We start from the raw sequence: 22,567 nt of genomic DNA, 5'->3' as shown, positions 1-22,567 counted from the left end.
GAGTCTTTTTAAAAAATTACGGTAACTTTTATTTTAGATTCAGGGAGTACCTATGCCAGTTTGTTACATGGGACATGTTGCATGGTGCTGAGGTTTGGGGTACAATTGATTCTATCACCCCGGTAGTTAGCATGGTACCCAATAGTTTTTCAATCCTTGCTTCCCTCCGTCCCCACTCTAGTAGTCCTTAGTGTCTATTGTTGCCATCTTTATGTCCATGTTTACCCAATGTTTAACTCCCACTTATAAGTGAGAACATGTGATATTTGGTTTTCTATTCTTGTGTTAATTTGCTTAGGATAATGGCCTCCAGCTGCATCATGTTACTGCATATAACATGATTTCATGGTTTCTATGGTTGCATAGTATTCCAAGGTATATATGTACCGCATTTTCTTTATGCAGTCCACCGTTGATGGGCACCTAGGTTGATGCCATGTCTTTGCTACTGTGAATAGTGCTGTGATAAACATATCAGTGTATGTGTCTTTTTGGTAGAACAATTATCTTCTTGGGTCTATATACCCAGTAATTGGACTGCTGCGTTGAATGGCAGTTCTGTTTTAAGTTCCTTGGGAAATCTCCAAACTGCTTTTCACAGTGACTGAGCTAGTTTACATTCCCACTAACAGTGTATAAGTGTTCTCTTTTCTCTGCAGCCTCACCAGTATCTGTTATTTTTTGACTTTTTAATAGTAGTCATTCTGACTGGTGTGAGATGCTATCTCATTGTGGTTTTGATTTGCATTTCCCTAATGAGTAATGAGGTTGAACATTTTTGCATATGTGTGTTGGCTGCTTGTCTGTCTTCTTTTAAGTGTCTGCTCATGTCTCTTGCTCACTTTTTAATAGTTATTTGTTTTTTGCTTGTTGAATTAAGTTCCTAATAAATTCGGGATATTAGACCTTTGTTAATTGCATAGTTTGTGAATATTTTCTCCCATTTTGTAGGTTGTGTTTACTCTGTTGATTTTCTTTTGCTGTGCAGGAGCTCTTTAGTTTGATTAGGTCCCATTTGTCCATTTTTTGTTGTTGTTGTTGTTGTTGCAATTGCTTTTCAGGACTTAGTTATGCCTTCTTTCCCAAGGTTGACATCCAGAATGGTGTTTCCTAAGTGTTCTTCTAGCATTCTTATAGTTTGAGGTCTTACACTTAAATCTTTAATCCATCTTGAGTTAATTTTTGTATATGGTGAGAAGTTGGGGTCCAGAGTTTCATCCTTCAGCATATGGCTAGCCAGCTATCCCAGCACCATTTATTGAACAGGGAATCCCCAAAAAGACTCTTAATAAGCTCCCTTGGTGATAGGATTTGATATTTTTGCCTTTACACTTTTCATCTGTATGTTCTACTTTTATGACCAGAAAAATATGTTAAAAAATAAAGACATTAATATGTTCACTAGTTCCATTTTAGCCTAGTATCTAATTATCAGATATCTTCTTCAAGATCCAGGATACACTCGTAGGAAATCTATAGGTGGCCAACTGCTTAGAAATCTCTCCAGCTCCAGGAAGTCATGCTTTCCTGTCATCATTCAATGCCCTGATTTCTTGATTTCCAATATCTATTATTTTCCTGATTCTGCTTTCAAATCTAGGCTAGCTCTAGGCCATCTCACCTTCGTCCAACCTTTATTCCATTGATGTTCCCCTCGGGTGGGTCATCTGTGGTAGACATGAGCCTCTGGTGCTCAAAAGCTGGCCCAGGTATGTTTTTCACTGCCCTGTCTCCTTCTGTTTGCTGTGCATTTTAACATGTAACTTTGTAATCCCTGTTGTCACCATCATCTGTTGCTCTTTTGTTTTTGAGATGCTGTTGTCGTCTTTCCTCCCTTCTGCTATCTCTTCCTTAGCCTCATAGTCAGCAAGGAGAGGGGGTCATACACTTGGTCCAATGTGAATCATTCCACCCACCAGGAGCCTGTGAGTCTCAGATGAAAAGCAAACAAGTAATTAGAGCCTATTCTAGCATCTTAGACATACTTTGCTCTATGAGAAAGACCTTTTAAAAGAGAGAAACAAGCTAAGGAGTAGCTCACTGGTTTGTTCCAATAAGCACAAGATAGGTTTTAGAAGCACAACATGAAATCCTTGAAGGAAACTTTACATGATCATCCTAAGGAATTTTTCAGCTTTGTGTAAGGAGGAGAGAGTTCTAAAAACAAAATTAGAAAATGATGTGGTCCGATTTTTTTTTCACTCTGTGAAGACTGTAGATTAAGCTATCTGCTTGTGTTTTATAATATTGTTATAACATATTCCAGCTCCCTGATGTCTATCTGCATTAGAGAGTGTGGCAAAGGGATATGCAGGAGCAGCAAAACACCATGGGTGTGAAGACAGAGGCCTGTACATAGAAACTACTAAAAAGACCATAGGGGGTTGAGCATGGTGGCTCACGCCTGTAATCCCAGCACTTTGGGAGGTCAAGGTGGGAAGATCACTTGAGCCCAGGAGATTGAGAGCAGCCTGGGACACATAGTGAGACCCCATCTCTACAAAACAAAAATTTTTTAATTAGTCAGGTATGGTGGCACACACCTATGTTCCCGGTTACCTGGGAGACTGAGGTGGGAGGATCACTTGAGCCCAGGAGGTTGAGACTGCCATGAGCCATGATTGTGCCACTGCATTCCAGCATGGGTGACAGAGCAAGACCTTATCTCAAAAAATAAAAAATAAAGACCATGGGAATGAGGCCAGGTCTGGGACACCACATCCATCAGTGGTCCCTTCAACTGGAATAAATCAGCAAATACTCAGCAGGTTGGTAGGGGAAGCAAATACCGAGAGCCAGCTTGAAGAAGAAACTGTCCTCAACTAGTATGGCAAATGCATGCAGGTCACACCTCCCACAGTGAGTGTATGCTGCTGACTCATTGGTCATCCAACAGCCATTGACTTCCCACCTCTCCAGTCCCATCTCTCTCCACATTCCTATTGCCTCTACATTCCATACAGCTCCATGAATGCACTGTAATGCCATCGGCATCAGAACCTGTGCCTACACCCCTCAAGCTGCCAGGAATGCTCCTTTCCTTCCTCTTTGCCTAGGTAACTTCTGCTTATCCTTCAGAACCCAGGATATGTCTATACCTGTGTCTATGCCTATGTCTTTGTCTATATCGAGCTTTAGATGTAAACAGAGATGTGGATGTAGATACTCATACACACAAACACAAAAACACATATACACACACTCAATTTATTGTGTGTATGGCACAATAAATGGAGTGTGGCGGGGCACAGGCTTAAGAAGTTTCAAGGTCACTTCTTTCAGGAAAGTCTTCCCTGATCACACTGCAGACCAGGTCAAGTGCCCTGTTGTAAGTCCTCTGGCACCGTGTATCTCTCTATTGTATGGTAATCACAGTGTAATTAGAAATGTAAACTCCTCAAAGGTAGGGATTCACTGTTGTGTCCCCAATATCTAGAGCAGAACTTGTCACAATCATGGATGTTTAATAATATTTATTTGTATGTTTATTGGATTCACATCTGTCTTCCAAGCTAGAAGGTAAGTAATCTAGATACTGTGTTTTTGTTCATGGTTTGTTTCCAGCACCTAGTACAGAGCCTGGCACATAGGACACATTCAGCAAATATTTTTGAGTGAATGACTGAACTCTATACCATATGCTGACACAGTGACTGCAGGGGTGAGTGAGGGCCAGTCACTGGCCTCACGCAGTTTGCATGAGGCAGATCTTTTAGTGGGAAGACAGACGAGCAGACCATTACCATTCGGTGTAAAACGTGCTGTGAAGAGTGAGAGCAGAGTGAAAAGGAGACACACAGGAGGACATCTTACCCAGTCTAGGTGGAGGGAAGCAGAGAAGTTTGTATGGGGATGGGGGGTCATAAAAGGGACTCTGGAGGGGGTGGCATCTAAGCAGAAAACAGGTGATGGCAGGAAGAAATATAGGCAGAATCATTCTTGGCCAAGGGAGCAGCACCAAAACCCAAAAAGAGAGTTGGAGAAAGACAGGCAGAGACCCAAGGAGACAGACACATGGACACGAAGGACAGACTGCCAAGTGCAGTGTAGAGGCAGTGATACTTACCCTTGGCTTCAACTTCCTTTTAGCGGGATGGTATAGATATTGCATGATGCTTGTAAAGAAACTTACTGCACAAAATAGACATTATCTGTGAAACCGTTTCATTAAAAAAAGAAGCCTAGTTGGAAGGTTTCAGTATGTAAGCAGGTATGCATTTTGTGACTTCAGAAAGGTCCCTTAAAACATCCCCAGGATGGATCCTTGTTTATGCCATCCAAGCCTCAGTTAAAGATAGAAGTTTGACTGGAGAGGGATTCTGCTGCAGGGCATGCAGTGCTGATGCACTCTCTCAGTGACTTGGGCTTGCAGGTTGACTAGCAGTGGAAAGTGTTTTTACAACAGGATCAGCACTCATGGACTTTTTCTTCCCCTGAAAGCTAGCTCTGCTCTCAAAAAGCCCCAGTGACGTGCCTTAGCAGCTGATTAGGGAGGAGATACTGTTTGTTGTGTATCACCTTCCCCACACCTTATGCCTCTCAGTCACCTGTATTCATTTAGAAGACGTTTATTATGTGCCTTTTTAGGCTCCCAGCCTACTCAAGGGAAACCCCAGTATTTGAGTTCCTATGTACCAAGAACTCAGAGATTCAGAGAAAACTAAAAGACCTAGTCCATAGTGTCACAGAACTTACAATTTGGTTCAGGATACAAAATATATGCATCTGAAGCAATTAGGGGATAGTACTAATTAATATTCTGTTATTTTCAAGCAACAGAAATCATATCTTCCCTCTTAAGAAAAAGGGAAAATTACTGAGTGGAGACAAGGGAATCACACAAAATGGAAGGAGAGTTTGACAGACAGGATGTGAAGGATATAGGGCAGCTCAGGGATCTCAGTAGAAGGAATGTGTGGACCTTTGTCGAGATCTGTCATTTAGGGATGTGCATATAAAATATAAAGAAGAAAATTAAAACCACCAAGTATCTCACCTCCCAGAGGCAACCACCAGTATGCTTCTGACATATATTCTTCTCATCTTTTTTTTTCCTTTGAGCATCTGGGTGAGTGTGTATATTTGTCACAAAATTGAGATTCTGCACTTTATGCTATTTTGTGTCTTGCTCTTTTCACTTAACGTTATACTGAAAACATTGAACTGTCATTGAAAGCTCTTTGAAATACATCTTTTAGTGGCTGCATAATTTTAGTATGTGGCTGCACCACAATTCATTTACTAGTCCCTATTGTTGAGCGTATAAATTATTTTCAATTTTTCACTATTATAAAATATACTGTAATAAATATCACAGTACATTGTCTGAATTATTGTCTGAATTTCTGCGTGGGAAAAAAGGTTTCAATCAAGGATTTAAGACAGAATCATTACCTGTGATTTTAAATGCCTGGGATAACCTGAAATATTCTGCCCCCAAAATACTGTTCCACTAACTTTGCCATTTTATGAGGGTATCCATTCTTTTTCACTCCACAATCAAAACATCATTTTGTAAATCACTGACTTCTTAGTGCTCTAAATAGTCTTTGGAAAGAAAGAATGACCCCAAAACCAAATCAATATCAGGCCAGTTATTTATTCTTGGTCCTCGGATATGAATCTACTTTGTGGAGGCTAGGGAGAGTCAACTGGTTGCATTCAGCTTTTCAGTAGACCTTTTCTCCTGGGTCAGTAGAGGAAGGAGGTCGATGTGTTCTGGGAAGAGGGATAAAATCTAGGAGACAATTAGGGACCTCAAAAGATTCTAGTTTTTAATCTTTAATTTAATAAACACCATGTGTCAGACATTGTTCTGAGGGTTTTATGAAGTCACTTAATCTTCCTACTAATGTGTATTAGTTTGTTCTCACACTGCTATAAAGAACTTCCTAAGACTAGATAATTTATAAAGGAAAGAGGTTTAATTGGCTCACAGTTCCAAATGGCTGGGGACACCTCAGGAAACTTATAACCATGGTGGGGAAGGGAAAGCCAGGACCTTCTTTACATGGCCACAGGAGAGAGAAATGCAAGCAGGGGAAATGCCAAACACTTATAAAACCATCAGATCTCATTAGAACTCATTCACTATCATGAGAACAGGATAGGGGAAACCACCCCCATGATCCAATCACTTTCTTCCCTCAAGATATAGGGATTATAGGTCCCTCCCTCAATACATGGGAATTACAATTCAATATGAGATTTGTGTGAGGACACAGAGCCAAAACATATAATTCCACCCCTGACCCCTCCCAAATATTATGTCCTCACATTTCAAAACCATTCGTGCCTTCCCAACAGTCCCCCAAAGTCTTAACGCATTTCAGCATTAAGTCAAAAGCCACAGTCCAAAGTCTCATCTGAGACAAGGCAAGTCCCTTCCATCCATGAGCCCGTAAAATCAAAAACAAGTTTATTTTTTCCAAGGTACAATGAGGGTACAAGCATTGGGTAAATACGTTCATTCCAAATGGGAGATATTGGCCAAAACAAAGGGACTACAGGTCCCATGCAAGTTCAAAATCCAGTGGGGCAGTCGTTAAATCTTAAAGCTCCAACGTAATCGAGTCTGACTCCATGTCTCAAATCCAGGGCATGCTGATGCAAAGGGTGGGCTCCTATGGCCTTGGGCAACTTTGTCCCTGTGGCTTTATAGGGTACAGCCCCACTCCCTGGCTACTTTCACAGCTGGTGTTGAGTGTCTGCAGCTTTTCCAGACACACAGTGCAAGCTGTTGGTGGATCTGACATTCTGGGGTCTTAAGGATGGTGGCCCTCTTCTCACAGCTCCCCTAGGCAGTGCCCCAGTGGAGACCCTGTGTGGGGGCTCCAACCCCGTATTTCCCCTTTGCACTGCTCTAGCAGAGGTTCTCCATGCAGTCCTCTGCTGCATAGGAGGTTTGCTCCTGAAGACCTCTGCCTGGACATCCAGGCGTTTCCATACATCCTCTGAAATCTAGGCAGAGTTTCTCAAACCTCAATTCTTGACTTCTATGCAACTGCAGGCCCAACACCACATGGAAGCTGCCAAACCTTGGGGCTTGCACCCTCAGAAGCAATGGCCTGAGCTGTACATTGGCTTCTTTTAGCCATGACAGGGATGCAGGGAACGAAGTCCTGAGATGGCACGAAGCAGCAAGGCCCTGGGCCTGGCCCATGAAACCATTTTTTCCTGCTAGTCTTCCCAACCTGTGATGGTAGGGGCTCCTGTGAAGACCTCTGACAGACCCTGGAGATGTTTTCCCCATTGTCTTGGTGATTAACGTTTGACTCATTACGCATGCAAATTTCTGCAGTTGGCTTGAAGTTCACACCAGAAAATGGGTTTTTCTTTTCTACCACATCGTCAGACTGCAAATTTTCCAAACTTTTATGCTTTGCTTCCCTTTTAAATGGAAGTTCCAATTTCAGATCATCTCTCTCAAGTTCAAAGTTCTACAGATCTCTAGGGCAGGAGCAAAATGTCACCAGTCTCTTTGCTAAAGCATAGTAAGAGTGACTGTTGCTTTAGTTTCCAGTAAGTTCCTCATCTCCATCTGAGACCACCTCAGCCTGGACTTCATTGTCCATATCACTATCAGCATTTTGATCAAAACCATTCAACAAGTCTCTAGGAAGTTCCAAACTTTCCCACATCTTCCTGTCTTCTGAGCCCTCCAAACTGTTCCAAGCTCTGCCTGTTACAAAGTTGGTTCCACGTTTTCAGATATCCTTATAGCAGTACGTCACTCTCCTCAGTACCAATTCTCTATATTAGTCCATTCTCACACTGCTATAAAGAACTTCCCTGAGACTGGGTAATTTATAAAGAAAAGAGGTTTAATTGACTCACAGTTCCACATGGCTGGGGACACCTCAGGAAACTTACAACCAGGGTGGAAGGTGAAGGCAAAGCAAGGACCTTCTTCACATGGCAGCAGGAGAGAGAAGTGCATGCAGGCGAAATGACAGACATTTATAAAACCATCAGATCTCAAGATAACTCACTCGCTATTGTGAGAATAGGATGCAGGAACCGCCGCCATGATCCAGTTGCTTCCCTCCCTCAACACATGGGGATTATAGGTCCCTTCCTTGAAACATGGGGATTACAATTGAAGATGAGATTCAGGTGGGGACACAGAGCCAAACCATATCATAATGTTATGATGCAAGCATTATTATTACCTTCATTGTATGGATGAGAAGACTGAATCACAGAAGACAAAGTATGGGGTAAACCTGGGATCTGAACCCTGAAACACTGGCTCTCAACAACTGTACCTTGCTTCCATGAATATACTGAAGTTTGTATTTTAAAATCAGGATGGTTGAAAAATGCTCACACACGATAATCAAAGAACATCAAGCCAATATGCTTTTTTTTCTTTTACTGGGCTTTAGTATTTCTTATCTTGTACAACACAAGCATTAGCAACCTGGGCATCCCCAGGTCTTCCAAATCTCACTTTAATATTGTAAAAACTGACTCAGTGCTCTCTTCAGCAGCACATATACTAAAATTGGAATGATAGAGAGATTAGCATGGCCCTTGCACAAGGGTGACATGCAAATTCATGTTCACAAAAATTCATTTGTGATTCATGTTCTTGTTCATGAGCAATAAGAAAACACCTGAAGGCGTTTTCAGGTGAAGGTACAAAACTCACTGATAATACTAAGTATAGAGATAAACACAAAATATTATAACAATGTAATTGTGGTGTGTAAACTACTCATGCCCTGAGTAGAAAGACTAAAAGATGAACCTATCAAATATGATGGCTATAACAACTTTTCAAGACACAGACAGTGTAAGATATCAATGGAAACAACAAAAAGTTAAAAAGTAGGGGTGATGAAATTAAAATGTAGATTTTGTATTAGTTTTCTCTTTGCTTGTTTGTTTTTGCAATCAATGTTAAGTTGTCATTAGTTTAAAATAATGTGTTATAAGATATTATTTGCAAGCTTCATGGTACCCTCAAATTTAAAAAGCCTACATTAGATACGCAAAAAATAAAAAGCAAAAAATTAAAACATACTGCCAGAAAAAAAAATCATCTTCACAAAAAGGAAGACAGATGGACGGACAGATGGAAAGAAGGAAGAGAAGACCACAAAACAACCAGGAAACAAAATAATAACATTGAATATAAATGGACTAACCTCTCCAATCAAAAGGTATAGAGTAGCTGAATGAATTAAAAAACACGATCTGAGCCAGGTGCAGTGGCTCACACCTGTAATCCCAGCACTTTGAGAGGCTGAGGCAGGTGGATTGCTTGAGCCCAGGAGTTCAAGACCAGCCTCGGCAACATGGCAAAATCCTGTCTCTACGAAAAATTCAAAAATCAGTCAGTCATGGTAGTGTGCGTCTATAGTCCCAGCTACTCAGGAGGCCGAGGTGGGAGGATCATTTGAGCCTGAGAGGCAGAGGTTGCAATGAGCCAAGATTGTGCCACTGTATGCCAGCCTGGGCAAGACAGTGAGACTCTGTCTCCAAAAACAAACAAACAAAGAAACAAAACCCCATGATCTGTTGCCTACAAGGAACACACTTTATGTATAAAGACACAAATAGAAAGAAATGGAAAAAGATATTCTATGCCAGTGGGAACCAAAAAAGAGCAGAAGTAGCTATACTTACATCAGACAAAATAGATTTTAAGATAGAAACTATAAGAAGAGACAAAGAAGGTCATTATGTAATTGTAAAGGGGTCAATTCAGCAAGAGGATATAACAATTGTAAATTAGCAAGAGGATATAACAATTGTAAATATATAAGCACTCAACATTGGAGCACCAAGATATATAAAGCAAATATCATTAGAGCTAAAGAGAGAGAGATAGGCCCCAATACAATAATAGCTGGAAACTTCAACATCCTACTTTCAGCATTGGACAGATCATACAGACAGAAGACAAACAACAAAACATCAGACTTAATCTGCACTACTAACTAAAAGGACCTAATAGATATTTACAGAACATTTCAACCAATGGCTGCAGAATACACATTCCTCTCCTCACTGCATGGATCATTCTCAAGGATAGACCATATGTTAGGCCACAAAACAAGTCTTTATAAAAATTCAAAAAAATTGAAATTATATTGCATCTTCTCTGACCACAATGTAATAAAATTAGAAATCAATAACAAGAGAAACATTGGGAAATATACAAGCACATGGAAATTAAACAATATGCTCTTGAATGGCCAGTGAGTCAATGAAGAAACTAAGAAGAAAATTTTAAAATTTCTTGAAACAAAAGATGGAAACAATACATACAAAAACCTATAGGATACAACAAAAGCAGTAGTAAGAGGAAAGTTTGTAGCAATAAACATCTACATCAAAAAAGTAGAAAAACTTAAAATAAACAACCTAACAATGCATCTTTAAAAACTATAAAAGCAAGAGCAAACCAAACCTAAAATTTGCAGAAGAAAATAAGTAATAAAAATCAGAGCAGAAATGAATGACATAGAAATGAATAAAACAATACAAACGATCAATGAAACAAAACTTAAAAAGAGAGAGAGAGACAGAGAGAGAGAGAAACAAAACTGACAAACCTTTAGCCAGGCTAGTAAACCAAGAAAGAAGACCTGAATAAATAAAATCAGCGAGGAAAAAGGAGACACTGAAACTGATATAACAGAAATTCAAAGGATCACTGGAGACCACTCTGAGCAACTATATGCCAATAAATTAGAAAACCTAGAAGAAACTGACAAATTCCTAGATACATACAACTTATCAAGATTGAACCATGAAGAAATCTAAAACCTGAACAGATCAGTAACAAGTAATGAGATTGAAGTCATAATAAAAAGTCTCCCAGTAAAGAATACCCTGAGACCCCATGGCTTCACTGTTGAATTTCATGAAACATTTAAAGAAGATCTAATACTGATCCTACCCAAGCTATTAAAAAAAAAAAGAAAAAGAGGAGGAGGGAATACTTCCAAACTCATTCTATGAGGCCAGTATTACCCTGATACCAAAACCAGACAAAGATGCATCCAAAAAAATGATTTTTTTTTTTTAGTTTTCTAAAAACACCAAAACTATCTCTGATGAACATTAATGCAAAAATTATCCACAAAATAAATACTAGCAAACCAAACTTAACAACACACTAAAAAGATCATTCATCAAGATAAAGTGTGATTTATCTCAGGGATGCAAGGATAATTCAACATATGCAAATCAATCCATGTGATACATCATATCAACAGAATGAAGGAAAAAATCATATGATTATTTCAAGTAATGCTGAAAAAGCAGATGGCAAAGTTTAATATCCCTTCATGGTAATAACCCTTGAAAAACTGCATATAGAAGGAACATACCTCAACATAATAAGAGCCATGTATGACAGACCACCAGTTAGTATTATATTGAATAGGGAAAAACTGAAAGCCTTTCCTCCTAAGATCTGGAAGAGGATAAGGATGCCCACTGTCACCACTGTTATTCCACATAGTACTGGAAGTTCTAGCTAGAACAATCAGACAAAAGAAAGACATCCAAATTGGAAAGGAAGAAGTCAAATTATCCTTGTTTGCAGATGATATAATCTCATATTTGGAAAAACTCAAAAACTCCATCAAAAAACTATTTGAACTGATAAACAAATTCAGAAAAGTTGCAGGGTACAAAATAAACATACAAAGGTTAGTAGCACTTCTATATTCCAACAGTGAATAATCTGAAAAAGAAATGAAGAAACTAATCCCATTAATAATAGCTACCAATGAAATAAGCTACCTAGGAACTAATGTAACCAAAGAAGTGAAAAGTCTTTACAATAAAAGCTATAAAACACTGATGCAAGGAGTTGAAGAGGACACACACACACACACAAATGAAAAGATATTCCACGTTCATGGATTGGAAGAATAAATATTGTTAAAATATTCATACTACCAAAAGCAATCTACAGATTCAATGTAATCCCTATCAAAATACCAATGACATTCTTTACACAAGTAGCAAAACAATCCTAAAATTTATACGGAACCACAGAGGACCCAGAATAGCCAAATTTATCCTGAATGATATGGTTAAGCTGTGTCTTCACCCAAATCTCATCTTGAATGGTAGCTCCCATAATTCCCACATGTTGTGGGAGGGACCTGGTGGGAGGTAATTGAATCATGGGGACAGGTCTTCCCATGCTGTTCTCGTGATGGTGAATAAGTCTCACGAGATCTGATGGTTGTATAAAGGGGAGTTCCCCTGCAAAGGCTCTCTTGCCTGCTGCCATGTAAGAAGTGACTTTGCTCCTCCTTTGCCTTCCACCATGATTGTGAGGCCTTCCCAGTCATGTGGACCTGTGAGTCAATTAAATCTCTTTCCTTTCAAATTACCCAGTCTCGGGTATGTCTTTATTAGCAGTGTGAGAACAGACTAATACACTGAGCAAAAAAAAAAACAAAATGGGAGGAATCACATTACCTGACTTCAAATTATACCACAGAGCTATGGTTATGGTAACCAAAATGACATAGTACAGGTGTAAAGACAGACACACAGACCAATGTAACAGAATACAGAACCCAGAAATAAACCTACATATCTACAGTGAACTCATTTTTGACAAACATGCCAAGAATATAAATTGGGGAAAGCAGTCTCTTCAATAAATGGTGCTGGGAAAACTGGATATCCATATGCAAAAGAATGAAACTAGATCCCTATCTCATGCCATATGTAAAAATCAAATCAAAATGGACTAAAGATTTAAATCTCAGACCTCAAACTATGAAACTACTACAAGAAAGCATTGGGTAAACTCTCCAGGACATTGGACTGAGCAAAGGTTCCTTGAGTAATACCCCACAAGTACAGGCCACCACAGCAAAATGGACAAATGGGATCACATCAAGTTAAAAAGGTTCTGCACAGCAAAGGAAACATCAACAAAGTGAATAGACCACCCATAGAATGGGAGAAAATATTTGCAAACTACTCATCTGACAAGGGATTAATAACCAGAATACATAAGAAGCCCAAAGAAGTCTATAGGACAAAATCTAATAATCCGATTAAAAATGGGCAAAAGAGCCGAATAGGTGTTTCTCTAAAGAAGACATAAAAATGGCAAACAGGTGTATGAAAAGGTGCTCAACATCAGTGATCATCAGATAAATGCAGATCAAAGCTACAATGAGATATCATCTCACCACAGTAAAAATAGTTTTTATCCAAGAGGCAATAATGAATGATGCTGAGGATGTGGAGAAAAGGAAACCCTGATACACTGTTGGTGAGAATGTAAATTAGTACAACCACTATGAAGAACAGTATGGTGGTTCCTCAAAAAACACTAAAAATATAATTATTACATGATCCAGCAATCCTACTGCCAGGTATATACCCCAAAGAAAGGAAATCAGTATTTTGAAGAAATATATGCACTTCCACATTTATTGTGGCACTATTCACAATAGCCAAGATTTGGAGGCAATCTAAGTATCCATCAACAGATGAATGGATAAAGAAAATGTGATACATATACACAATGGAGTACTATTCAGTCATAAAAAAGAATGAGATCCTGTCATTTGCAACAACAGGGATGGAACTGGAGGTCCTTATGTTCAGTGAAATAAGCCAGGCACAGAAAGAGAAACTTCACATATACTGGCTCATTTGTGGGAGCTAAAAATTAAAATAAAGGAACTCATGGAGATGGAGAGTAGAATGATGGTTGCCAGAGGCTGGGAACGGTAGTGTTGGGGGAGGGGGGTGCAGTGGTGGTTAAAGGGTACAAAAATATAGTTAGATAGATTAAATAAGATCTAGTATTTGATAGCACAACAGGGTGACTACACTCAACAGTAATTTATTGTGCATTTTAAAATAATTAAAAGAGTACAACTGGAATGTTTGTAGTACAAAGAAACAACAAATGCTCGAGGTGTGGATGCTCCATTTACCCTGATGTGATTATTATACACTGTACACTTGTATCAAAATATCTCATCTACTCTATAAATATATATATACATACTAAGTATGAATTTAAAAATAATGCCTCAAACCCATGAAGTGAACATTGCAGTTGTCTGTCCAGCATCCATGCACACTCACCTCCCCTTCCTCCATGTGTAGAAGCCATGATTTGAGTGGGTTGACCCTGCCTGTGTTGGTGTCAGCATAACCTCATCTCTTTGTCTCAGTGATTGTTTCAGAGATGGGGAGTGCTATGGTTTGAATGTGTCTTCCAAATCTTTTGTGTTGGAAACTTAATCCCCAGTGAAACAGCGTTGGGGATGGGACCTAGGAAGAGGTGATTTGGTCATGAAGCTTCTGCCTGCATGAATGAATTAAAGTTATCAAGAAAGTGGGTTAGTCATCTTGACAGTGGGCTTGTTGTAACAAGTTTGACTCCCTCTTGTTCTCTTGCTCTTCTGTCTTCCACCATGGAATGACACAGCAAGAAGGCCCTCACCAGATGCTGAGTAGATGCCAGCACTATGCCCTTGGACTTCCCAGCCTCCAGATCTGTGAGCCAAATAAATTTCTTCCTGTATAAATTACCCAATCTGGGCCAGACGCAGTGGCTCATGCCTATAATCCCAGCACTTTGGGAGGCCGAGGCTGGCAGATCACAAGGTCAGGAGATCAAGACCATCCTGGCTAACACGGTGAAACCCTGTCTCTACTAAAAATACAAAAAATTAGCCAGGTGTGGTGGCAGGCACCTGTAGTCCCAGCTACTTGGGAGGCTGAGGTAGGAGAATGGCGTGAACCTGGGAGGCAGAGCTTGCAGTGAGCCAAGATCGTGCCACTGCACTCCAGCCTGGACGACAGAGCGAGACTCCGTGTCAAAAAAAAAAAAAATTACCTAATCTGTGGCTTTCTGTCATAGCAGCACAAAATGGGTGAAGACAGGAAGTAACAACAACAACAAAAAAGCCCATCAGCACCTAGTGTTCCTTGCACCACAGGGACTGGTTCAAATTGGTTCAATCTTGGAAACGCAAGGTTTTGTTTAATAGTTGTGGAAGGAAACAGCTCCCTTTTGCATCTCACCTTATTGTCCTCTCTACTTGGTACCTATAAGGTACTGAGTCATGGTTTCTTTGACTTAACCTTCCCAAAGAACCAGTACCACAAGACAGAGTATGTGGCAGATGTTTACTGGAAGTTGAAGACAATGGAGATGGCTACATAACATATAGAACAACAAATACCCAACAGAAAATATTAGCCTGTTTTCCAAAGTCTCTATGCTCCGCCTCCAATCTGGCTTTCTTTTCCCCTTAGTCACCAGCTTCCACCATCATGCTCAACAACTCTGGCTCCAACTTCCCTGCATCTTGTTTATTTTCCCTCACTTCCTGGGCCCCTCACCCTCTTCTTCTCCAGCTGCTATGCAAAACCAGAACATTCTCATTTCCTTTGCAAACTAGTTCAGCCTTCCTTTGTCCTATCTTCTTCCGTACAGCAAGGTTTATGTTTTGTTTCCCACTCCAATGAATAAACCAAGGTATTTTTTTTAACCAAAATTGCTCCTTGAGGAGGAATTCTACTGTGGCTTCCAGCTTTTAGAATATTTTCTCTCTGTTGCACTATTAAAGAAAATATGATCTGACCTATCACTTGAACAGACCTTGTGCCCTGACTTCACATGCCATTTTCTGCCAGCCATGACATACTATTGATTCTGCATCAGAGAAGTTCTCCAATTAAGCCCCTCTTCTCCCACCCTACCCTGTTCTGTGGCTCTATTTCAGGCCACCATTGTTTCTCCCTAGACTGGGGTTACCAAAGATCATTCCACAGACTCTGATAAAGTTTGTGCTAATCTTCAGGGAAAAATAAAAATAATGCAGTGAGTTTCTCCATAAATTCATTTAGAATCACTAATTCAAAACTGGGTATCCACATGTAAATAATGAAGTTGGACCCTTACCTTTCACCCATATACCAAAATTAATTTAAAATGAATCAGGGACTTACATATAAGAGCTATAAAATTCTTAGAAGAAAACACTGGGAAAAGCTTCTTGACATTGGATTTGGCAATGATTTCTTGGCTTTGACACCAAAAGCACAGACAACAAAGGCTAAAATTGATAAACTGTACCTCATCAAAATTAAAACCTTTTATGTATCATAGGACAGTATAAACAGAATGAAAAGGCAACCCAAGAATGGGAGAAAATGTTGCAAATTATATATCTGATAAGAGAGTAATATCCAAACTATTTAAGGAACTCCTACAACTTAACAAAAACAAAACAAACAACTGGATATACAAATGGGCAAAAGACTTAAATAGACGTTTCTTCAAAGCTATACAAATGGCCAATAAGCACATGAAAAGACACACAAATCATAAAGGAAATGCAAATAAAAGCCATAATGAGATACAACTTCACATCCACTCAGATGGAAATTATCAAAAACAAAACAAACAAAATCAAAAAACAAGCATTGGCAAGGATATGGGGAAATTGGAATACCTAAAATGAGTTAGGGTATATTTCCTCCTGTTCAATTTTTTGGAAAAGTTTGAGAAGGATTGGTGTCAGTTCCTTGATATTTCTTGAAAAGAATAATTCCTTTTTTAAGAATAAGAAAATATTTCCTGGAAATCATCCATTAGACTTGCCCTCACAGCTAAGTATTAGATTACATGTTGTGTCAGAGATTCATGGTTACACATCATAATCTTTTCCTACTTCTCTAAGTGAAGAGAATTCTGACTTTTTGATGGGTTCTTTATGCATTGTACAAGCCACACACTGTCACTTCTCTCTTGTTCTACTTGTTAGATGTGAGTTATTAAATCCAACCCACACTCAATAGGAGGCGGTTATACAAGAGTGAATACCAAGAACCAGGGATCACTGGGGACCATCCTGAAGGTGAGCTATGATGGACCTACTGTGTTCCAGGACCACCTTAGGCACTTTACTTTACAGCATTGTGGCCAAGTAGGTATTATTATTACTATTTTAGAAATTTTAAAAACATGAAAGAAAATACTAATGTGGTGTCCATGAAGATACTCTGCTCAAATCTCCTTCCAGAGAATCTTCTGTGGAGAGTATAAGTTAGTTGACAGCCCCACTGTTACTCTAGAATTATTCCCAAATTTGAACTAAGGCATTGCTTTCCCTGGGCTGCTGCTGGCCAGTGACTGAGCACAGCTGGGGCATCAGAGAGGACCCATTCCTGGAGGATGCAGGTCTCATCTAATGGGCAATGTTCACTCAGGGACTTCTCATTGGCCTGTCTGAAATGTCTCAGAAAAATCTGGGGCTTTTCCTATACAATTTTCCTTCCTTTCACAGATGTCAGACCTGCCTTGCAGTCTAAGACTGTTCTTGTCCATTCCTGCTCTTTCCCTTTTATCCTTCACAGGAATTTTCCTCCAATAAGTCTCTTGCATGTCTAATTCTATATGGTGTTTGTTTCTCAGAAGATCCGAACTTATGTGTCATAAAAGTTGAGTGATTTGCCCAAGTGAGTTGGGGGCATAGATGGGATTTGAACACATGTTTTGACTCCAAAGGCCAAACCCAAGCTCCTTCAACACAGCATGCTACCATTTTGTATTGGGTTAATGGTGGCCCTCCAAAAGATAAGTTCATGTCCTAACACCTGTAACCTGTGAAGGTGACCTTATTTGGAAAAAGGGTCTTTGTAGATGTAAGTTAAGGTCCTTGAATTATTTGTGTGGGCCCTAAATCTTATGACGAGAATCCTTAGACAAGACAGGAAAAGAAGAAGACACAGATACAGGGAGAAGGCCAGAGATTAGAAAGATACCCTGAAGCCATCAGAAGGTGGAAGAGGCAAGGAAGGATATTTCCCAGGAGCCTTCAGTGGGAGCTCGACCCTGCGAATATCACCTTGATTTCAGACTTCCGGGCTCCAGATCTATGAAAGTGTAAAGCCACCCAGTTTGTGGTCATTTGTTATGGCAGCCATGGGGAACTAACACAAGTATTTAACCTCTATCTTTAATACTAGCACAGTGCCTGGCACATATTAGGTGTTTTAAAAGAGTGATCCTTGTGGCACATATACACCATGGAATACTATGCAGTCATAGAAAAGAATGAGTTCATGTACTTTGCAGGGACATGGATGAAGCTGGAAGCCATCATTCTTAGCAAACTAACACAGAAACAGAAAACCAAACACTGCATGTTCTTCCTCATAAGTGGGAGTTGAATAATGAGAACACATGGACACAGGGAGGGGAAAATCACACACTGGGGCCTATGAGCGGGTTGGGGGCAAGGAGAGGGACAGCATTAAGACAAATACCTAATGCATGTGGGGCTTAAAACCTAGATGACGGGTTGATAGGTGCAGCAAACTACCATGGCACATGTATGCGTGCGTAACAAAGCAGCACATTCTGCACATGTATCCCAGAACTTAAAGTAAAATTTAAAAAAAAAAAAAAAAAGACACTGATCTTTGCTTGCTCTGGGAAGGTTTTTAAAAAGAGCTAATTAGTTAATAGATAACTACATGGGGATGATGAAACAAAGCTTTAAACTGCTTCCAAGTAACTTGGATTGAATACTATAAAATTGTACTTGATGACTGATTTCTAGTTTGAGTGTTATCTAGGAAGAGAATGAATATTTGTGGGGCACCTGCTGTGTACCAGACACTAAGATAAGTTTTATTCATAAATTACATCACAGTGGGAGGAAATATTATCAATTATAACGGTGAAAGCAAGGCTTTTGGAGTCAAATTTGAGCTCTGATTCTCATTAGCTGTATGACCTTTAGTAAATCATTTAAACTCTCTTAGCCAAAATTTACTTATCTGAAAAAAAGAAAAGTGATTCCTATCTCCCTGCCTTGCTTTGAAGATTAAAGGAGATAATGAATGAAGCAGCTGAGCACAGTGTCTGGCACATAGAAAATTTCAACAAACATCAGTTATTAGGAGCGAACCATGCTGGTGGGTGCAGGACTGTCAAAGTGGGAACTAGGGCTCTCACCTGAGAACAAGAGGTGCTAGATATCCCCTTCTAAGAGGTCAGAGAACTGCAGTGTTTGGGACCAGCTAAGTCCCCACAGGGCTTGCTGAGAAATTCCAATTTCAGCCCCACAAACACAAACCCCCCAACTCCTGTCTCCTCCAGGTGAACTGGGAGTATGGAGACGACTGTCTCTGTGTGTTAGGCCTGCATCTCCCTAAGGTCAAGGAGCGTGGGGGTGGGAGGGGGTGCAATGAATTTACTTAAGGGAGGAGACTAAACTGAGCCTCTGCCTATGCTAATGTGGGGCTGTGGCTATCTAGCATAGGAACGTTGCCAGGCCCCTGGACTAGCGGAGGTTCTGAGTCTTCCAGGACTTTCAGGTTTCCGTGATATACCAAAGCTTGGAAGGAGAAATGCCTTCCCCAGTTCCCTTCATCCCTGTCTGCAACCCGTGACAGACAACCCCAGTATTCCACACACCCCAACAAGGCTGCCTAGTCAGGGAGGGGACCCTTGGCAGCAAGAGGCTGTTAGGGGCTCAGGGCTGCTTCTGTCAGAGGGCTGATCTGGGGAGAGCAAGCTGAAGCCTGATCTCCCACACCACAGGCAAAGCAGCAGGAAGACCCTCAGGGGCCCTCTGCGGAACCAACAAACGGGTTTCAAGAAGAGCCCATATTTGGACGCCTGCCATACCCTGGAACAAATGGCCCGTCGTCATCAAATGGAGGAGCTGTGGTGGCCAACAGAGAGGATTACAAGCTTACAACAGGCATCCAAGTAAGATGAGACCTGCCTCTCTTTCTCCTCCTGCCCCCAACGCCAGCGCAGTGCATGCTGGGAAGGGGGAGGTGTTGGGGGAAGCTGCGGAGGCCAGACCGCCCTCTCAGCGGTCCTGTCAGCCTGGGTTGCACATGAACATCACATGGGGAAGCTTTCAGGAATTCTTCATGAGCCCAGATATTCTGGTTTAACTGGTCTGGAGTGGAACCTAGGCATTGACATTTTTAATGAGCAGCCGAGGCCGCGAACCACTTCTCTAAAGCCGAAGTAGTAGCCTGTGCCGCTGGGGGAAGGTGTAGGATTGCAAGAATTCGCAAATACAAATAAAAGTATCATATGACATTTCCGTTGAACACTTATTTGTCTATCTAAAATTCTAATTTCACTGGGCATTCTGTATTGATAAAATATTTATAGTGACAATCCTAGGAGGGTAGGAAAAATATTTGGATTGCGTAGAAGATTGAAATTTGAAAATGAACAAATAGGACAGAGTCTTAAGGATCAAAAGTAACTGTTTAGTAATAAAAGGTGACTGCAGTGTTATGGAATGGGGCTGAGCTGTCAAGCAAGGAGATGTTACCCGGTGAAAAATAGGCGGATTTGACATAAGTACACTGGGGGCAGTTGCAGAAAAAATAAAACCATTTCATATTGATGCCCCTAGTGAGTTGAGCCTCCCAGTAAACCAGTTATGTCATTACAACCAACAACCTTGCAGAAGGGATGAGAGAATGGAAGCTGAGAGAATTTACGTGATTTGTGGAAGTTCAACACAGCTCGTAAGCGACAAGCCAGGATTTGAGCCAAAATCAGTTTGTCTTTAAAAAAACAAAAAGGTAGCAAGTTCTTTCTTTCTTTCTTTCTTTTTTTTTTTTTTGAGACGGAGTTTCACTGTTGTTGCCCAGGCTAGAGTGCAATGGCTCCATCTTGGCTTACTGCAACCTCCACCTCCCAGGTTCAAGCGATTTTCCTGCCTCAGCCTCCCGAGCAGCTGGGATGACAGGCATTCACCACCATGCCTGGCTAATTTTGTATTTTTAGTAGAGACAGGGTTTCTCCATGTTGGGCAGCCTGGTCTCAAACTCCTGACCTCGGGTGATTCGCCTGCTTCGGCCTCCCAAAGTGCTGAGATTACAGGTGTGAGCCACCGAGCTGAGCCTAGAACTTTGCTTTGATACTAGTAATACTAGTAGATTGCTTCCCTAAAACAAGTAGGGAAAGGAAGCAAAAAGTCCAGAGAAGCGCCCCCCCCCCCCCCCCCCCCCCCCCACCCCCATTAAAGTACAGAGTGAAGAGAGGCAGGGACTGGGGCTGTACATTTTGGACCCTACAGACTGGTCCTATCCCTGGCCTTGCTGCCATCTGTAGGTGATCAAGGTGCAAGCAGAAGACCCTTCTGTCTCCTCGTCCTCTCAGCTGCTGAGCACCCAAATGGGGGGAGCTGCATGAACGTTTATTTGGCGGTAAGTTCTGCTGCTCCATCATGATGTCTCCTGCTTACATTTCTGTAATTAAATGTCATCTCGTTGTGCCTGTACTTGTTGTGCTTAAGCCCCAAGGCTGTTTTAGTAAAGGGTACAATTTTGTAAATCAAATGGAGAAAAATAAACAAAACCACCTGTTCTGCGAGACAGTGTGCTGCCAAGCGTGGAGCTCTCCTGTCCCTCCCTGCCTCCCCCAGAGTCCAGGAGGGGAGGGCAAGAGAAGCCCCCAGGATGGGGGCTGAGGAGTGTAACCACATCAGTGAGGGGTACCTTGTCCCCATTCAAAAGTAACTCTTTAGTAGGGGGCTCCCCACCGCAGGGCCTTGGCTTTGGGTGGGCCAAGAACAGCTGTCGTGACAGGCAGGGACAGCCACTCAGGACATGAGGGAAGTCAGGCTGCAGAAGGTGGACAGCCCAAGAATTCCCTTAGGCTCACATATGGGAAAGCAAAACTTATGATTGAATAATGCCAGCCTTTGCCTTGCCCCTTCTCACCTCCTGTTAAACAAAAAGCTGTCTTTTCCCTCTCAGCGTCTCTCTTTCCTCCCCCATATGGAGAATTCTGTGTTTGCCAGCCTGTCTCCTGGGATTTCAAGATGTGGCATAAGAGTAGGTACAGAGAGACAGGACAAGAAACATAGGAAGGGAGAGGGAGGGAAACTAAACCCACTGGGCTTGTGGGCTGGGCTTTGGGGAGCATTCTTGGTAGAGTTGAGAAGGAGATACCAAAGCAGTCTTAGGTTGGGAGAGAAAGGGGTTTGTTTCTCCTCTGAATAATTTATTGAGGAGAACATTAACATAACATAAAGTTAACCAATTCCACGGGAACAATTCAGTGGCATTTGGCATATTCACAATGTTGTGCAACCATCCACCTCTGTCTCATTCCAAAATGCTTCCATTGCTCCAGGTAAGGGTATTTTAAGGTGTGTTGATATGGACTATGCATTTGATCCTTTAATGTTTGTCAAGGGACGGAAGTGAATATTGGAGTATATTTTTAATAACTGTTGACTTGCAGACTTTAACCTATCAAAACTGGGTCAAGTGGACCCTAGGGGTTATTTGGGTTCTGTACAGCCATGGCCCCCAGGGCAGGAGACCTGTAGGAGTGCCTCACCCACCACGACATTAGGCTCTGTGCTCCCAGGTTTCCTACAGTGACCTTGGTACCTTGGTATTCTTAATGACCTTGTAATGATATTACCAGGTTATATGTTGGTGGGTGGGATGCACTTTGTGATATATCCTGTACCCATGTGCTCTAAGACTGAGAGTCTGACCTCAGTATCCTCCAAGAGAGGACCCCACCAGCAGCCTTGGAGTGTGAGCTTTG

General features: G+C 41.1%; 1 long non-coding RNA gene and 1 other non-coding gene across 2 annotated transcripts in view; one reads left to right on the top strand and one right to left on the bottom strand.

The window, feature by feature from the left end:
• Positions 1-20,552, bottom strand: part of LOC103886989 — a 29,792-nt gene extending 9,240 nt beyond the window's left edge. The window contains exon 1 of the long non-coding RNA XR_002523904.2: positions 19,658-20,552. This is a non-coding gene — a long non-coding RNA (uncharacterized LOC103886989). The remainder of the gene's footprint in view (positions 1-19,657) is intronic.
• LOC116268701 lies at positions 8,477-8,580 on the top strand. Its single transcript, XR_004175874.1, has one exon. It is a non-coding gene; the product is annotated as a U6 spliceosomal RNA (small nuclear RNA).
• Positions 20,553-22,567: the final 2,015 nt, after the last annotated feature.

The sequence above is a fragment of the Papio anubis genome, chromosome 8 (genome assembly GCF_008728515.1).
Source record: "Papio anubis isolate 15944 chromosome 8, Panubis1.0, whole genome shotgun sequence".
Taxonomy (NCBI): Eukaryota; Metazoa; Chordata; class Mammalia; order Primates; family Cercopithecidae; genus Papio; species Papio anubis.
Note: the sequence above shows the minus strand (reverse complement) of the source record. Positions and strands in the feature narration are given on the sequence as shown.